The sequence below is a fragment of the Carettochelys insculpta genome, chromosome 7 (genome assembly GCF_033958435.1).
Source record: "Carettochelys insculpta isolate YL-2023 chromosome 7, ASM3395843v1, whole genome shotgun sequence".
Classification (NCBI taxonomy): domain Eukaryota; kingdom Metazoa; phylum Chordata; order Testudines; family Carettochelyidae; genus Carettochelys; species Carettochelys insculpta.
Genome location: NC_134143.1, coordinates 1864363 through 1881767, shown reverse-complemented (window position 1 = coordinate 1881767; position 17405 = coordinate 1864363). Strand labels below are relative to the sequence as shown.

The 17405-nt window shown below is 51.5% G+C and overlaps 2 non-coding genes across 2 annotated transcripts; both read right to left on the bottom strand.

Moving 5' to 3' along the window:
* Positions 1–427: 427 nt before the first annotated feature.
* Positions 428–500, bottom strand: TRNAF-GAA (transfer RNA phenylalanine (anticodon GAA)). Its single transcript has one exon. It is a non-coding gene; the product is annotated as a tRNA-Phe (tRNA).
* A 16528-nt stretch (positions 501–17028) lies between these two features.
* Positions 17029–17101, bottom strand: TRNAK-UUU (transfer RNA lysine (anticodon UUU)). The gene has a single exon. It is a non-coding gene; the product is annotated as a tRNA-Lys (tRNA).
* Between the last annotated feature and the right edge of the window lie 304 nt (positions 17102–17405).

The following is a 17405-nucleotide window of genomic DNA, read 5'->3' as shown; positions in this document are numbered from 1 at the left end:
TGTTTGTTGCTGATTTCAGCTTGGAAACTTTTGGGATAACCAGTGCACCACAGAATCTCAGCTGGGTTCCTCTGAGCCTCCCCTGCAATGCCATCCACCTGTGTGGCATGTGCCGAGACACATGGATAGGCCAACCTGGAGACAGTGGTGGTGAGAGGCCCTAAGAGCTGCCTTTCACTAGCTCAGCGGGTGGAGCAGTGGACTTTCGGGAACTCTCAGCAAGTTCTGTGTAGTTGACTGGATGAGAGTGGACACAATGGGGTCTTTTCACCCTCCCCTTGCTGAGGAAGAGCAGGAGAAGAAAGGAGCAGCCTGCAACCACCAAGGTGTCCAGAAAGGTCTGACAATGTCCTTTCCAGGAGCGTTTGCCAGCAGCAAGGACCCAAGTAGTCACCAATTGCTCTGGGGCCTTTGTTAGGAAAAGCTCTGCTGAAGCCTGGGATTGAACCAGGGACCTTTAGAGCTTCAGTCTAATGCTCTCCCAACTGAGCTACTTCAGCAGCTGCTGCAAAACTCCCACGTCAATGTTGGAAATGTTTTTCTCAGCTATTGTTGCCTTTGCGAGTGTCCTTGAGAGGCAGGAGGAATATTGGCAGCTTCCTTCAGCTTGAGTTCCTCTTTTGCCCCATTTCTGCCTTACTTCCTGGTTCACCCAGTGGCCGCAGGGGACTGCAGGATACTGATGGTAAGGAAGAAGATGGGATCTGACCCTTTCACCACAAGAGTATCTTACCCCATCCTGGCCACTTATCCTCAGGATCATTGTGTGACCGGATGGTGCCCAAGCTTTTGGAGAGGGGCAAGAAGTAAGCAGGGACACTTGTGTGTAAAGGCCAAGAGTTACAAAGCAAAGCAATCCCAGGAAGAGTCTTTCAAGAAGTGACCCATCGGGATGAAGCATCCAGAGGTCCTCAAGTGCTCTCGGCCATCCTCCCTGTTGAAGGAAAAGGTCCAGGATCATTGAACCATGGAGATGAATGTGTGGTTGTGCAGATCAGGTCGGAGAGAGAGCTATGGTTTCTTCAACCGTGGGATTCTCTTCTGGGCATACACGTTGCAATTAGGAGATGGGATGACTTAACAAAGGGGCAGAAAGAGTCCCAGTATGGGGTCAGGAACAAGGTGAGTGGGTTAAGAGAGCTGTTCCCAGGTAGAGGAGTTAGCTCAAGTGGCAGAGCGCTCAAACCCTTGTCCTGGTATAAGTGAATAACACAAATTCAGAGCTCCTCCTTTCCTGGCTCTGTGTAGATCATTTATAGGTCCAGGGCAAAAACGGAGCTGATGTGGAAAGACATGACACGACAGAGCGCTGAGGAGGACAGTGAGTTGGCAAAGGGTTTTTTTCTGCCCTCTTGGGGCATATGGGGATGGAACTGAAGAGAAAAAAATCCTCTCTTGCTCTCTGAGGGTGACAGAAACATCAATTGCTCCTCTCCAGACCTGAGGCCAAGAAGAGACTTTTCCTGCCTAAGGCCAGGAGCTCAAAGGAGACAGAGAGGGAGAGAGAGAGAGCAGAGCCCTGGCTGGGCATCTCCTGGGATCATGATTCTACCTAGCTGAAATAGCTATTTTGAAAAAGGTGCTTCAAAACAGGTTCCATTGTTTGTAGATGCTGAATGTCCAAATAGCAGAGCAGTATTTCCAAACCCATGTTGTGTGTAGCTCTGCGATATCGGAATCAACAGCTCTGGAATCCCTCTCCTGGAATCGCTTATTGAGGCAGAACACTGCTGTGCACACACAGCCTTTGTGTCCCTCAGCCGTAGCCATGGGCAGCCACAGGGATGCTGTGGCCTGTGGAATAAGATCGGTGAGTCAGAAATTATGTTCAGACACAGGGGAATTAGCTCAGTTGGCAGAGGGCTCATTTAGCGTGCGAGAGGCTTTGGGATAAATGCCCACGTTCTCCAACAGAAGTGGTGTCTTTTTTCCTTCTTTTCCAAGGCAGCGTCAGGCCGGGAGCGAAGCTTCTCCAGTGCCCTCTTCCATTTCCCTCCATTTTGCTCCCTGCAAAGAAACAGCCCATTTGGGTTCGAAAGCTGCTGGGCCCCGGCCTCCTTGGCCTTAACGATTTCTCTTTAAAACAAAGGTTAACCTGGGTCATGTGCTATGATGACCTAATCTTTCAGATGTGACCAGTTCCCCATTTCTAGGGAGCTTCCAGCACTGACCACAGTTTCCCCAGTACAGTAGTCCCAGGACACCTGTCCTCTGGGTCCTCACCGGCCAAGAGCCTTCCCCAAGCAATGTGGACCATAAAAGCCCTGTGGTTGCCATGACAATCTGGGCACTGCAGTAGGTCTTCCAGAGGTGGGGGACAGTTTTTTACACCCCTGAGAGACACCACCCACTTGTCTAGCGCGGATCTGTGCAAAGAGTCACCCCCCTTGGGAGCTAAACCTCCCCAGCTCCTCTGCCGGACAGGATCTAAACTGCAGCAGAGCGAAGCAGGCCCAGGTGTGGCTGGCAGGAGTCAGGTGTGGGCAGACAGCAGAGCTCAGGCTGAGGCAGGCCTCATGGCTTAGCTGGCGAAAACACCTCCCTTCTCAACAGGAACCCCTGGTTTCCTGTCCCAGGGGTGCCCAACTACTGCCCTTTCAGGAAACCTGCCAGGACATTGCACCACACGTATGTGAGATATAACCCCCCAATGCCCATTCTGCTGGTTTCCAAGATGCTGACAGGGGCTCGTAAGAGAGCTGCTGACACTTCAGTGCTCCTCTGCTGAGGTCCAGGGATCATAGATTCAAGTCTGTTGGTCAGTAATTATTGTTTGTGTTCCTTCATGCTGGTCCCTGCGTGTCAGCAGCCACCCCACATGCTACTGGCGCCTGGGGGGTGGGGAGGCTGTTTGTGGCTGTGTCCTGGCCAGGGCTCTCCCCACCTTTGGTTCTCTGTGTTTTTAAGCCTCCCCATGGAGTTGTGAGCATTAGTTGCCTCCTGCTCCAGCTTCCCAGAGGAGGGGAGTTGTGGTGGGCTGCAGCCTGCAACTCCTGCTCCCTCCTGCTTTCCCCTGACTTGTCAGCCTGGCCCTGGGCCTCTTTCCTTTCGCATCAGAGGGACGAGGGACAAAGCTGAGTTGAGGTGCAAGGGCCAAACTTGCGGGCGTGAGGTGAAGCTGTGAGAAAAGCAATGCCTGAGAGTGTGTGAAGAAAGGGGAAGACTTTATCTTATTGTTAACCCCAATATGAGCAGCTGGCAGGACTCTGACCAGGGATGCCATGGGAGGGACCTGTGAAAAACATATCGTTTGTGACAGAAGCTGCTCTTGTTTCTGTGTTGGAAATCATCTCATTCTTAGGAGTTCTAAATCTGCCCTTCCCCAAGCAACGTGGACCACAAAAGCTCTCTGATTGCCAGGATATGTGCACTGGGGGAGGTCTACATTGTATTGCGGGGGGGTGACAGTTTTTACATGGAGTCATGGAGTGACACCACCGAATTTTCTAGCCCAGACCTGTCCAAAGAGTCACCCCCCTTGGGAGTTAAACTCCACAGGCTCCTCTGCCTGACAGGATCTGCACTCAAGCAGAGCTAAGCAGGCCCAGATGGGGGGGCAAGGAGTGAGGTGGGGGCAGACAGGAGAACTTGTCTGGGAACAGGCACCATGGCTTAGCTGGCCAAAGCACCTGCCTTGTAAGCAGGGGTTTCTGGGTTTGAGTTCTAGTGGTGCCTGATTACCATCCGTCTTTGGGGTTGGCTACTGTGGTCAAAGTTGCCACCAGCGTGGTGCTCTGCTCTCTCCAATGCTGATATCACTTGGCTGCGTGCATGTGTTCCCTCTGTGTGCTGCCCTGGCTCTGCAGGTAGCTGACACAGCAGACTTGAAGAGAACCCCCAATGACCACAGAGTCTAGTAAGGTGCAAAGACACGTCGGCCAGGTTTATTGCTGTATTGGATACAGTAGAAGTTCCCTGTAGTTTTCTTAGTCTAAGTCAGGGCATACTACAAATATGCAACCACGGTCAATGGACTCGGCTCAGTCAGTGGTGGGACTTTCCACTGCCCCCTCGGCGGGACCCAGACCACATCCCAAGATTACATTCTTATACACAGCTACAAACTACTTACTCATCACTCCTGACGTATTGAGGTGCACCCTTCTACGTAATCAGGTGCCGCCTCTCACCTTGTACATGGTGGTTTGAACAAAACTCTATCCATCATATTACCCTTCTGCCCCTGTCATTGGGATGGGTCGGCCTGTTCTTTCTTATCTGTGGAATGGTCCAGGGTCGGGTGTTCTGGTACCATGTTCCTTTTTTCAACATGCTAAGTAGATAGGTTTCTGCAACATCAACCCTCTTCTTGCCAACTTCTGTGAGCAATGCATTCCTTCTGCTTACAGCTGCACTTTGCTTTCTGTTAGCAAAGTTTTGACCATTACTTTGGTTCAGGCCTCATACTAGGCCTGTACTTACTACATTCCCCCACTTTTTGTCCTTTTATGGGGAGGATGTTTACCCATCGTCCCAGAAAAGCATAATGTATGGACTAAGGATAACCCAGTGGGCTAAACACTGTTGTGTGGTTATCCGATGTCATCATCCATACATTCATGCCCCATCTGTCTTTTAGTCTGCACATTCCCTCGTACGACTATTAGGCAGTTTTTATTATCCAATTATTTTTTAGTCCCTTATGATGGGCCTGGGAATGTTAGGCCCGGGACCTTGAGTTCGTGGGGGTGTGTCAGGCACCTATTGTCCTACTGAGGGCTTCGTGGGGATACAGAGACTATCCCAAAGATACAAATGTGTATTATGGAATATATGTGCATATGGAATATTTAATATATAGGTTTTATAACTTGGTGATATACCAATGTAGGTTACGGATATATATGGATATATATATGGAGTGTATATGCACATATGTCTCATTTACCAATGTCCCTACACTATTCGCATAGTAAACGTTAACTGGCTCTTGTACCCATCTAGGCACTGCCATCATGAGGTTTATACTCTTGTTCTCCTCATGATTCTGTCGTGGGATTTTATCAAATTCAGCAAATTGCAAAAAGATCGGCCTCATGTGATTTATGCCCTGTTGTTGTCTTTGGTTCATGATGGATGCCTGGTCTAAGATACGTGGCCAATTGTGAAGCTGTAACTGTAGCAAACTTTGCTGTACAATCTCTATTACCCTATTGCCATAGGCTGTACAGGCAACTGCCAGTGAAACGTCATTGTTTTGTATGCTGTTGATAAGAGACAGAATAGTAGCATTTAGGTGTTTAAACCCTTGTGCAATTAAATGCATATTGTCAATAGTGATTGCATGCTGATCCAGTAATAGACTACTAATTCCTCCCCCAGTTTTAACTGCTTTGCCTATTCCATTCACCACAGTGTTGATTTTTAAATTGAGATTTTCAATATCTGCCGAGTTCCATAGGGACATGCCAAGGCTAGACCCTCCCAGGGCTGTTCCCAATATATCCCCTGTGTCTCTATGTTGTTGTGGGGTATTTTGAGAGCCCTTCCAAAGTTGTAGCTGCATTTGCATCTCAGAGTTAAACCAATCCTTATAATGGCTAGGACATTGCCTTGGCATGCCCATACCTGTAAAATCCAGTCTAAGTGGCATATAAAGCCATCCTACATTCTCCACCATATATTCCGTCGTCGGGTGTAGGAAGATTCTGGATGTGGGCCATGGTTGTATAAATGGGCATCTTCCTTTGGGGTAGTATCCATGTGTGGAGGTGGGGAAGAGGATGGTGTTGGGGCTGCTGTAGGACAGGCATCCTCACAGACCTGCACATGGTAAATACATTTACTGGTACTCGGGGTTATAGACCAAGTCCCTGTGTATGTACCTGCATCCCTTAATTGTATACTGCGAATGCGAATAGATGCACTCCACTTATTTTGCACATTTGTAAATTCCACCCTATTTAGCCAATCCCCATATGTTTTTACCTGTCCTTTAATGTAACTGATTACTGGGCTTACTGCTCGAAACCAATCCAGATATACTGTATTGGTTTGAAGCACGTGTGGTTGTATAATGCATGTTAGAGTAAGATCCTCCCCCACCATACCTGTAACGTATACCTCCATAATTTGCTTTGGCGCCACTAGAGCACGCTCGACATCCGGAGTTGCTCGTTTCCTTTCCTTATTTGTATGATGCTCATGGGGTTGTGGTGTACTACCTGGGTGAGAACGGGCGATAATCCCAATGGATTTACAGTTAACAACAACATCAACCTTCCAGCAGCATGCATACTCCCCCTGTGTCTCTGTACTTAAAATCAGTTCCTTTTCAATTCGTCTTCGTTCATTTTCAAGCTTTGGGATGGGAACGCGTTGAGTTTGGCTGCCGTTTTTAACTGTCCATCCCCACGCCATCAGAATCGGGAAGGGCGAAAACCTGAGGATGTTTTCCATTTGTCGCTTTCCTTGAGTTTCACACACCAGCTTTAATACAGTCCCGATAGGGTGCTGCTGACTTGCTGTCTCCCATCTGTCAGGGTTATCTGCTGTCCCGGGTTACCGAATGTGTTCGGTTGATCTTAATGACTTTAACCAGTCCCTTTGAGTCCTGGGCTATCACCAAAACTCCTGCCAAGGTCCATATCCATGTTGGCATCTTAACCTGTAAAAATACAAAACAACACTCGCTTCTCTCTTACAGATATATATATATTTTTTTTTAAGCAGTAATACTTCATAGCCATTTTATGGAGGCTAAAATAGGTGCCTCCATCAATCCCTGTTTTAGACTTTCCCATGCCTTAGTTGCCTCTTCTGTCCAGGTCCACTGTGGTCCTTTGAGTACCTCATACAGGGGACCTGCCTTTTCTGCGTATTCTACCATAAATTCTCTGCAAAAGTTAGTGAGTCCCAGAAAGGACTGCAGAGACTTGGTGTCTACCGGCATGGGCAGGTTAACAAGACACTTTACTCTTTCCTTATCAACAGACCTTCCCCCAGAACTGAGTCGAATTCCAAGATACTGCACTTCTCTCTGTTTAATCTGAGACTTCGAGGGGTTAAGTTTTAAGCCGTAAACTTGGCAGCTAGTCAACAGCTGTTTCAGGAACTCTTCATGCTCCTGCTCTGTTTTACTGACTATTAAAATGTCATCTACATACTGAACAGTTCTTCCCGTTTGTAATAGCCCCTCTTTCTCTAGCATATTTCTCACTGCTGTATGGAAAATAGTTGGTGCGTCACAGTACCCTATTGGCAAAACATTCCAGCAGTATTGCATGCCTTGGAATACAAAAGCTGTTCGATACTGAGACTCTGGGTCTAAAGGTAGACTCCAAAAGCCATTTGCCACATCAAGTACTGAGAACCATTCCATGTCAGGGGTGACCACCTCCAGCAGCTCGGGGTACGCTGCCACAACAGGAGCCCCCCGTTTGGCAGTCTTGTTTAACCCCCGATAGTCAATAGTTAATCTCCATGTACCATCAGGTTTTTTTGACTGGCCAAATTGGTGCTGCGTTAGGCGCTGAACACCTAATTAAATTTCATTTTTCCAATTCTGTTATTATTTGCCTTAATGAGTCCTTTGCTTCCTGAGGTATTGGGTACTGCTTTATAGATGGGGGTGTATCTCCCTCCAATGTAACAGAGGTCTGCATTTTACCCGTATCTAGGGAGTCTGCTGCCCAGACAGTTTGAATTTCAGTCCACCATCTCTCCCAGCCTTTTGGTGCGGGAGGCGGTTGTTTAGGCTTTATGGCTTTTACTGTCTGTGTAGCCAGTCCCATAGGGATTAGATTGGTATCAGTTGTACTTTGCATTACAGTGAGAGTTTGTCTAATACACATATTTGGAAAGTCCAAAATTAATCCCAGTTGTTTAATGGTTTCTGCCCCAATTAAGTTCTCTCTCCCTGAAATGGCTCACTTCTCATGAATGGTATGCATCCCAAACTGCAGGGGAAGGATTTTCACATCATATGTTTGGTTAGTTCCAGATATTCCCTGTATTTGCACAGACTCTCCAGCTGGGTATGCATCAAAACTGTCTCTTACTATAGGAATTCCAGCCCTTGTATCCAGTAGAAAATCTACTAGCCCTTCCCCGACTCGAATGCTTAAATGGGGGCGTCCCCATACATCTACCGTCATGGGTTGCTGAAAGATGCATTCTGAGTCGAGGATAGGGCTGTCCTATGCTATGGTATCGGTAGCAATTGGGTCGTTCAGTCCTGAAGTCAGGACCGTCGCCCTGGCTACCTTCGTCCCCGTCTTATCTTTTTCCTGTTGAGACTCCTTGCCAAACATGCATGCCTGCAGCTGTGCCTGCAGCCTCTCAATCTCTCCTTTCAAGTTCAAGTTTTCCTGTTTTAGAACTCCAGGAGGTACCCACGAACTCTCTCTATCACCTCCTCTAACTCTATTTGGTCCTCGACCTCTCCAACCCCGGCCACAACCATGGGGAGAGTATCCAGGACCCTCTGTCTTCCATTGTCCTAACTGAGTACGCAGCTCATTAACAGGAGTTCCTTCCTGCTGCTTAATTGCCGTCTCCACCTTTGCAATCCATTCGTCCCAGGGTACCTCTTTACCTCCATTCTCACACCAAGCATTCATCCAGTCTAATACACCGGGAGGCAGCGCCTCCAAAACAATTTGCTTCAAATCTTCCACGTTAGCAGACCCTGCTGTTAATCTGAGATACGTTTGAATTCTGTCCGCCAGTTTGGCTGGAGCCTCCCCCTGCAATCTTGCAATTCCTTTGAGAGTAGCTAACTCACTGGACAACTTAAAGTGCTTCTGGACCACACGTTTAAGCATCTGTGCCACAACATCATCAAAACCGAGGGTGTGACAGTCCAGGGGTCCCAACAGGGTTTGCACCAAGATTGGTTCCTGCAGCGTGTCAGTCCCGACTGCTCTGAGTGACTGCGAGAGCCTCTAGGGAGCCATGCCAGAAACTCACTGAAAAGTTCAGAGGAGGGAGGTCCAACAGCTCCAGCCAGCGCAGTTAGTTCATTAATCTGTAAAGCGTCGAGCCTGGCTGCAGAGCCGCTCACGCGCGGGGGATGGGAGCAGGTTCCTGATCTCTTTCCCTGGCTGCATCGTTACGGCGGGGCCAGGGCTTCCTTAAATGCTCAGTTAAATTTTTCATTACAGTTTCCACTTAACCCCATAACTTTAATGCAGGGGGGGTCTGTGACCGCGGGGGATCATCGGGTCCTATTTCTGTCCCATTTTCACCCATTTCTCCTGTTTTTACTGGAGCTGATCTAGGTTTTGGGGAGGGCTTATCCAGAACCTGGCTTACATCATAAGGTGGCGGTTGCGGTGCGGTAGCCCCTGCCCATGGGTCACAAAAGGGTGGGTCACCAGGGCCATTCCACAGGTCCCCAGTGCAACGCCCATCCCAACTGTCCCAAGTTCCTTCTCTTAATTTGGCAAGAGCCACCTGTTTCCATTTCTGTCCCCATTCCTCAGGCACTGGAACAGCACCTGAATTACATTGAATCCCAGGGGATGGCACTTTTTGCTTCTGCAGGTTTTCTACAGCTGTCTCCAATTGTTTATTTTCCTGCTTTACTTGCTCGAGCATATCATGAGTCTGGATCGCCTGCTGCCCTGCTAAAAGAGCTTGGGCTTTCCAGTGCTCAACTGCACGGGTTACCTCTTCTACTTCCCCTGTTTTTTCTGTTACTTGTTTGGCCAACAGGCCAGCATGCTGTCTAAGCCATCTTACAGCCATAGACATAAGTTGCAAGGTTCTTGCTTTTTTACTTTTATTACTATTTTTAGAGCCTCTGTTTCTACCATCGCTCTACATATGCCAGTCCATGTTTCCCCACTCTCTTTTTTAAATTCATATGGGCCCCCTTTACTGGCAATCCAGAGGGTCCAAGAGTTATCAAACTCCGTGGGGATCATAAGGGAAGGGATCAGGGGGTTCCCTAGCTCGAGGTTTTCTGCCATGTTAGATCGCGATTCCTACAGCGGGCAGCTTGCTTACTCACCAGGTCGGAGGTCGGGGTCACCAGTGTCGTCAGAGTTGGGGTCATCACGTGTCTTCACGTCGGGGTCACCAGTGTCGTCAGAGTTGCCACCAGCGTGGTGCTCTGCTCTCTCCAATGTATCACTCGGCTGCATGCGTGTGTTCCCTCTGTGTGCTGCCCCGGCTCTGCAGATAGCTGACACAGCAGACTCAAAGAGAACCCCCAATGACCACAGAGTCTAGTAAGGTGCGAAGGCGCGTCGGCCAGGTTTATTGCTGTATTGGATACAGTAGTAGTTCCCTGTAGATTTCTTAGTCTAAGTCAGGGCATACTACAAATATGCACCCACGGTCAATGGACTCGGCTCAGTCAGTGGCGGGACTTTCCACTGCCCCCTCGGCCGGACCCAGACCACATCCCAAGATTACATTCTTATACACAGGTACAAACAACTTACTCATCACTCCTGACGTATTGAGGTGCACCCTTCTACGTAATCAGGTGCCGCCTCTCACCTTGTACATGGTGGTTTGAACAAAACTCTATCCATCATATTACCCTTCTGCCCCTGTCATTGGGATGGGTCGGCCTGTTCTTTCTTATCTGTGGAATGGTCCAGGGTCGGGTGTTCCGGTACCATGTTCCTTTTTTCAACATGCTAAGTAGATAGGTTTCTGCAACATCAACCCTCTTCTTGCCAACTTCTGTGAGCAATGCGTTCCTTTTGCTTACAGCTGCACTTTGCTTTCTGTTAGCAAAGTTTTAACCATTACTTTGGTTCAGGCCTCATACTAGGCCTGTACTTACTAGAGCTACTGTTAGTAAAGAGGACTGGTGCATGTTAGATATGACCCCCAAATGTACATTCTCATGATTTCCATGATGCTGACAGGGACTCATAGCAGAGCTGCTGACAGCTCAGTGCTCCTGGCTCCTCTATTGGTGGGGGCAGGGTCCTGGGGGGTGGGGAGGCTCTCTCTGGGGGCCTGCAGGCCAGGGCTTTCCCCACCTTTGATACTCTGTGTTTTTCAAGCCCCCCCATGGAGCTGTCAGCATTAGCAGCCCCCTGCTTCAGGTTCCCAGAGGAGGGGAGTTGTGGTGGGCTGCAGCCTGGGATGACTCCTCCCTTCCGCTTTCCTCTGACTTCTGAATGCTGGACTGAATGCTGGACTAATCTCGACCTTCACAGCCTCCTCTGGTGAGGAGTTCCATTGGCTGGCTGTGAGCTGTGTGAAAAATGCTTCCTCTTTGGTTCTGGTAGAGCTGTTGTCTATTAATTTCATTCAGTGATGCTCGTTCTCGTGTTGTAAGGAGTAAATAGTGTTTTCATATTTATGGTCTTGTCAGGGGTGGTGTATTCAGAACCCCCTTTATGTTTCACAGGGCAGCGTAAACTTGCGGCCACAGTCAGTAGTCCAAGTGCTGTCTGCAGAGCAGCGTGGCCTTGCGGACAGAATCAAGGCAGCAAGGTCCTTAATGGATGGGCGCTTTGGAAGGGGGCGGGGTCACAACCACAGACCCCACAGCAGGGAGCTGGTTTCTGGCTAAATCACGTGGCTAAGCAAGTCCAGCAGTCTCTGCAGCTGTGCCAGGATTGTGTTCCCAGCACCCCCACAGAACGTGAAGTTTGCGTCAGTTGGGAACCGGCTGTTTTCCTGGCAGAAGGCCCCTTCTGCAGCCTGGGAAGCAGCAGGAGCATCTGAGCTCCTGGAGCTCCTTTTGAAAGGTAAGTCCTGGGGTTGGGGGGCAGCTGAGGTGGATTAAGCCTGGCTGTTGGTTGGGGCCGTGGCAGGGGAGTAGCGGGATGAAGGCTGCGGGGGGTTAAAGCTGCAGGTGGTGAAGTTGAGCCAGGGCCATGGAGCCCTGCAGAGGATTGATCTGGAGCTGAACATAGTGGGGGTGAGTCAGAGCTGCACGGTGGGTGGTGATCCAGAGCCATGCAAGGGCTTGAACTAAGACTGCACAAGGCCAGGTGTGGTGAGCCAGGGCCAAGGGGGCAGGATTTTGAGTTTGCTTAAGGTGCATTAACCAGTGAAACCTAAACCTCCCACACACCTGAACCACTGAAACACAACCTCCCCTCTGCCCCGTGCACCCTGAATTACCAAAACTCAACCCCCCCGCCAGCCCTGCGGCCCCAAACCTAAACCTCCCACACACCTGAGCCACTGAAACGTAACCCCCCCCGCTGCCCTGTGCACCCCGATCTGCCAAAACTCAGCTCCCCGCATGTGACCACTATTATTCTAATGAGGTGCTGCATATGCATGGCAGAGCTTCATTAGCATCTTTTGAAATGGCTCATTAGTATCCCCCTTTTGAAAGTGTAGCCACGGCCTAAGTGATCAGCTCTTCTGAGAAAGTTTTGATATCGATTTCATAGTGCTGAGAATTACTTTTTTTTAAAGCACGTGTGAGGAGAGAGAATAAATCTGGTGTTTAAACATTTCTATGTTCTGAAGTTGTTGAAAGAATTCTCGTGTTCTGTTCTGCACACACACATTTCTTTGTGATAACCTGTTGCAAATGTTTAGGCTGGAGCCTGGTTCTGCTTTTCTACCTTTTCCCCCACAGCTATGTCTGCACTGGAGAGTTTTTTTTTTCAAAAAAGCTGCAGCTCTTTCAAAAAGTCCTGTGGAGCATTGACACACGAAGCCTGTGGCTACACTGCCCAGCCCTTTTGGAAGTGGCATGGAAATGTGGCCAATAGGAAATGCAAATGAGGTGCAGATTTAAATATTGCGTGTCTTACTTGCATAACCACTCAGGACCTCAGTTCTGGAAGAGCTGAAATTGAAAGTCCCAGTTGTGAGTGCAGCTGCTTCCCTCTCCTCTAGCAGCTGAGCCGGTGAAGGACTCCCCCAGTTTTTATAAGGGCCCCCACCTGCATGTGGCAGGGCAAGCAGTGGCTTCAGGGTGCGAATGAGGGGAGGGCAAGGTACCACACAGCAGCAGGTCAAGCTCCTGTAGTGGAGTCGTTATTCCATTTACCTGACGCACAAAAGGTCCTTCCTTCAAAACCAGGCAGAAGCCTCAATGCCTCTGTTTTTCGAGCTCCCCCTTATGCCCACAAGGGCTTGTCTCTTTCTGCCATAACCTCTCCCTCTGATAAGCCCAACGCCCCTGTGACAGGAGTTGAACCAGACCCTGCTCTGCAGCAGGAGAGCCCAGCAGGTGCATTGCAGCGAGTGCACAGAAACCGTGTCCCTGCACGTACCTGAAGGCTTTTCCCTCACTGATGTCCCTGGCGAGGAACCACAGAGCTGTCTTTGCCTCTCAGCCAACAGAAGCTGTGCCAGGCAAGTGCCCCTGCCCTCTCCCACACCTTCCCTCCCAGCCCCAGCCTGCTCCTGAACCTGCCTCCCACCCCAGCCTGCTCCCCATCCGCCCTCTCCCTCACAGCCTGGCCTGGCAGAGAAGGGGCCAAGCCAGCTGGAGTTGCTGTGCTAACGGAGCAGCTGGAAAGGAGCAGAGCATGTCAGGAGCAGACACAGAGGCTGCAAACCCTGCCGATGGCCGGCCATGGCCCTGGTCCGTATCCACCCAGCAGGGACACATGGAGAGAGCCGGTGCAGGGCCCAGCCCCAGAGCAGAGACTGACCACGGCCGGGCTGTGCTGCTCTCAGGACAGGGCACAACAGGGCCCTGCTCACCCCAGCAAGCAGCACTGCAGGGTACAGGAGTGAGCGTAGCCCTGTTGGGCAAAACCTGCCCCTCCTGTGTCCCCGGCCGGCCAGCGAGTGGCAGAAAGGTTCCTGGCAGGGTGAAGTTGGGCCATACAAAAAGGTTGCAGGCATGTTGGGTGAGGTGGCTGGGGGTGAAGGCAGCGGACTGCTAATCCATTGTTCTCTGAATGCACGTGTGCAAATCCAGCTCTTATCGAACCTTTCCAGTCACCAGCCGGCTGAGCTGTGTTGAGTTCCAGGCTAGTGTGTGATGCCACTTCCACTACAGCTGAGCATGCCGCCTCCCAGCTCCTGTGCTGGGCAGACTCCAAGCACAGGCCATCTGTGTGAGGCTGAGCTGAGCTCTGGCTGCAAGGGGTGGGATGATTTCATTTGCCTCACAGACCCCAGGCTGTCTCCAGTGTGAGCCCAACAGTGCTGTGTTCACCTCAGTCCCCTGCAGTGCTGCTGCCCGGGGAGAGCAGAGACCCAAACACTGCCAGGGTGCAGGGGTGCAGTACCCAGCCAGACATGGGGGCCAGGTGGGGGCAGCCCTGGTTCAGCTGCAGACAGCGACATGGGCAGCTGCCTCTGAGGAAGGGCCTGTTCCCAAGGCTGAATCAGGGGCTCTGGTCTCTCCCAGCTCCTGGGCTGGGCTGGGCAGTGCACAGCTGGGAAAAGAGCAGATACTTGCCCAGGGGAAAGAATGTTTCTCTGCCCCAACTGCAATAGGTCCTTCCACAGCACCAGCTCCAGGCCCTGAGGCAGGTCTCCATTCAACTGTGCCACCCTGGGCAAGCCCTGAGTTCTTCTGTGCTTCTCAGCAGCTGGGGATGCCTCTTTGGGACATATCTCCTGCCCCACTGCTAAAAGGAGCCCTGCAGTAAAGAGGCCCCACTTGGAGATTGGCTGATTTTGTACCACCTTGTGATGCTGGCCTCAGCGTGCAGGCTGCTTTTGGGGTGGGTTTGGTGGAGGGGAGGAGCCAGGTGGGGGGGCTCTTTATGGAAGTCCTCTGGACACATGTAGTCATGGTCCCCCTTCTTCTTCAGCTGTCCTGAGGTGCTCTGTGGCATTAGAGCCACCCCCTGGATGTGTCAATACCAGCAGCTGAACCTCCAAGTGCCCAAAGGAGGACAGGTGAGCTGGGCTGCTGCCCGCAGCCATCAGGCCCACCAAGAGTGGGTCCATGTCTGGGGGGCCCTATGGGAGTACTTTGACTGGGGTGGTCCCAGTGAGCACCACCCAGGCCACCCCTGGTGCACCCCCTGCACACTCACACCATGGCCTGCACACCGCCCCACCACCCACTGACCACCCCCACCACCCACTCACTGTCCCCATCACCCACACACCAGCCCCACCACATGCACACCGCCCCCACCACCCACTGACCACCCCCACCTCCCGCTCACTGTCCCCATCACCCACACACCAGCCCCACCACATGCACACCACCCCCACCACCCACTGACCACCCCCACCACCTGCTCACCGTCCCCATCACCCACACACCAGCCCCACCACATGCACACCGCCCCCACCACCCACTGACCACCCCCACCACCTGCTCACCCTCCCCATCACCCACACACAAGCCCCCAACACCCACTGACCACCTGCACCACCCCCTCACTGTCCCCATCACCCACACACCAGCCCCACCACCCACTGACCACCCCCACCACCTGCTCACCGTCCCCATCACACACACACCAGCCCCACCACCTGCACATTGCCCCCACCACCCACTGACCACCCCCACCACCCGCTCACTGCCCCCACACGTAACACGGGTGTGTGTGAAAATAAAACTGATTCCTTGTTAAACAACCAAAAAGCTCACCTCTGAGTGTGGAACATAACAAACACCATCATAACTCAGTATGGACATGGGGGAAACGAGATACACTAACTATTTACACGGGGGGACGGGGCACATGGGACTGCCCAAGGGTGTGGGTGCTGATGGGCGCTGGTGGCCGTGGCCTAATCCGTGGGCTGTCGTCTGCCAGGCCCAGGCATGCCAGGGTCATGCCCTGGGGGGTGTGTGCCCTGTGGGGTACGTACCTGACAGTCCAGCGCCGTGGTCAGGGAACGCCCGTTGGGCAGGTGCCTGGCTGGAGCCATAGGAGGGGATGTCCAGCACAAGCTCAGCCTCATTGTTGGACCACTTGGACGGTGGGTGACTGGCTCCTGCTCTGGCCCTGGGGGTGCGGGGCTGGGCTCCGGTCCAGACTCAGGCTCCACGTCCTGCTGGGTCTCCTCAGCCATGGCGTCAAGGAAGGCCGGGGAGAGGAGGTGTCGCTGGGGCCCAGGATGGTGATGAGCTCGCAGTAATAGGGGCAAGTGGTGGGAACAGCCCCCACACCGCCTGGCCGAGTCCTGCGCCCAGGCGTAACCCTGCTGAAACTCCTTGACCTTACGCCTGATACGGTGAGGGGTGCGGGCAGGGTGCCCGTGGGTGGTCAGGCTCTTGGCCAGCTGGGGAACACTTCTGCGTTCTGCTGCTTGCTCCCCATTACGTGGAGCATCTTCTCCTCACTCAGAGCCCCAGAGGTCACGGAGCTCAGAGTCAGTCCAGGAAGTGCTCCTAACAGCCGACTGCTGCCATTGCGGACCCCACTATTTCGAAGTAGAGGGACGTGGAATGTCTACACACGTCCTACTTCGATGTCAGATGTCGACGTAGGGCTCTGTTCCCATCTTCTGATAGGAGCTGCAGCTTTGACATCACACTGGCTAACATCTATTGCAGCTTTGAAGTCGCGTGTCTCACGTGGAGATGTGGCACATGCTATTTCGAAGCTGTGCTTGCTACTTCCATCTCGCTTTCTCGTGTAGACGCACCTTTTGTGTTCTTTCCAAATAACTACAAATTGCCCCATGTGCCCTTTCCATGTGAGAGCCATCTAGTGACTGACACTCACCTTTCCACTGCCCTGGCGAGACGGGCGGCAGGAGTGAAGAATCAGAACATTCCAAGCAGAAATCTCCATCCCTCCATTGAACACAAACCATCACTGCCCCTGTCCAATAACACTTTTCCCATCACACTTTTGAACCCGCAATCTCTTGTCCTTATGGAAGTGAATAACAAGAGCTCCTCATTTCCTCACCATCCCCTGGACAGTTGGAGCTGATTTGTACACCCAGTGCCCACCTGGAGCCAATGCAAAAAGATGCGAAGCTACCGAGCACTGAAGAGAGACACTCAGCTGGGGAGAGGATTTCTTCTCTCCTCCTTGTGCAGTTTGGAATAGAGATGAAGAGAAGAAAATCCTCTTCCACTGTCTGAAGATGATGGAAATACCAGTTTGTACAAGAGATGAGAACAAGAACACACATTTCCTGCCTTAGGCCAGGACGTCAGGAAGAGCTGTTTGAGAATTGCTCAATCAGCTGAGAGCATTAGTACAAGAAGGAAAGTGCCCAGCATGGGGCTTGAACCCATGACCCTGAGATTAAAAGTCTCATGCTCTACCAACTGAGCTAGCCAGGCCACAAGGGGAAACATGTCTCATGAGGAGTCACAGAGGAGAAGGAGTCAAATCTGCATGTCAGCTGGCTCTCAGTCAAATGTGCGTGGCAAAGTGCTCACAAGGGCCAGACTCCAGTCTTTGTTCTTTGGGCTGCCGGAGGTGCGATGCAAAGAAAACAGACTGTTGGAGTGAATCTTGGCCAAGCCTCTCACTGCTGCTGCGAGCTCTCCCGCACACCTCACACACCTACGGCCATTTCTGCACAACAAATTAACGCTGACACCGTTTCCCCCAGCGCAGAGCCGGTGCAGGCAGTCGAACACA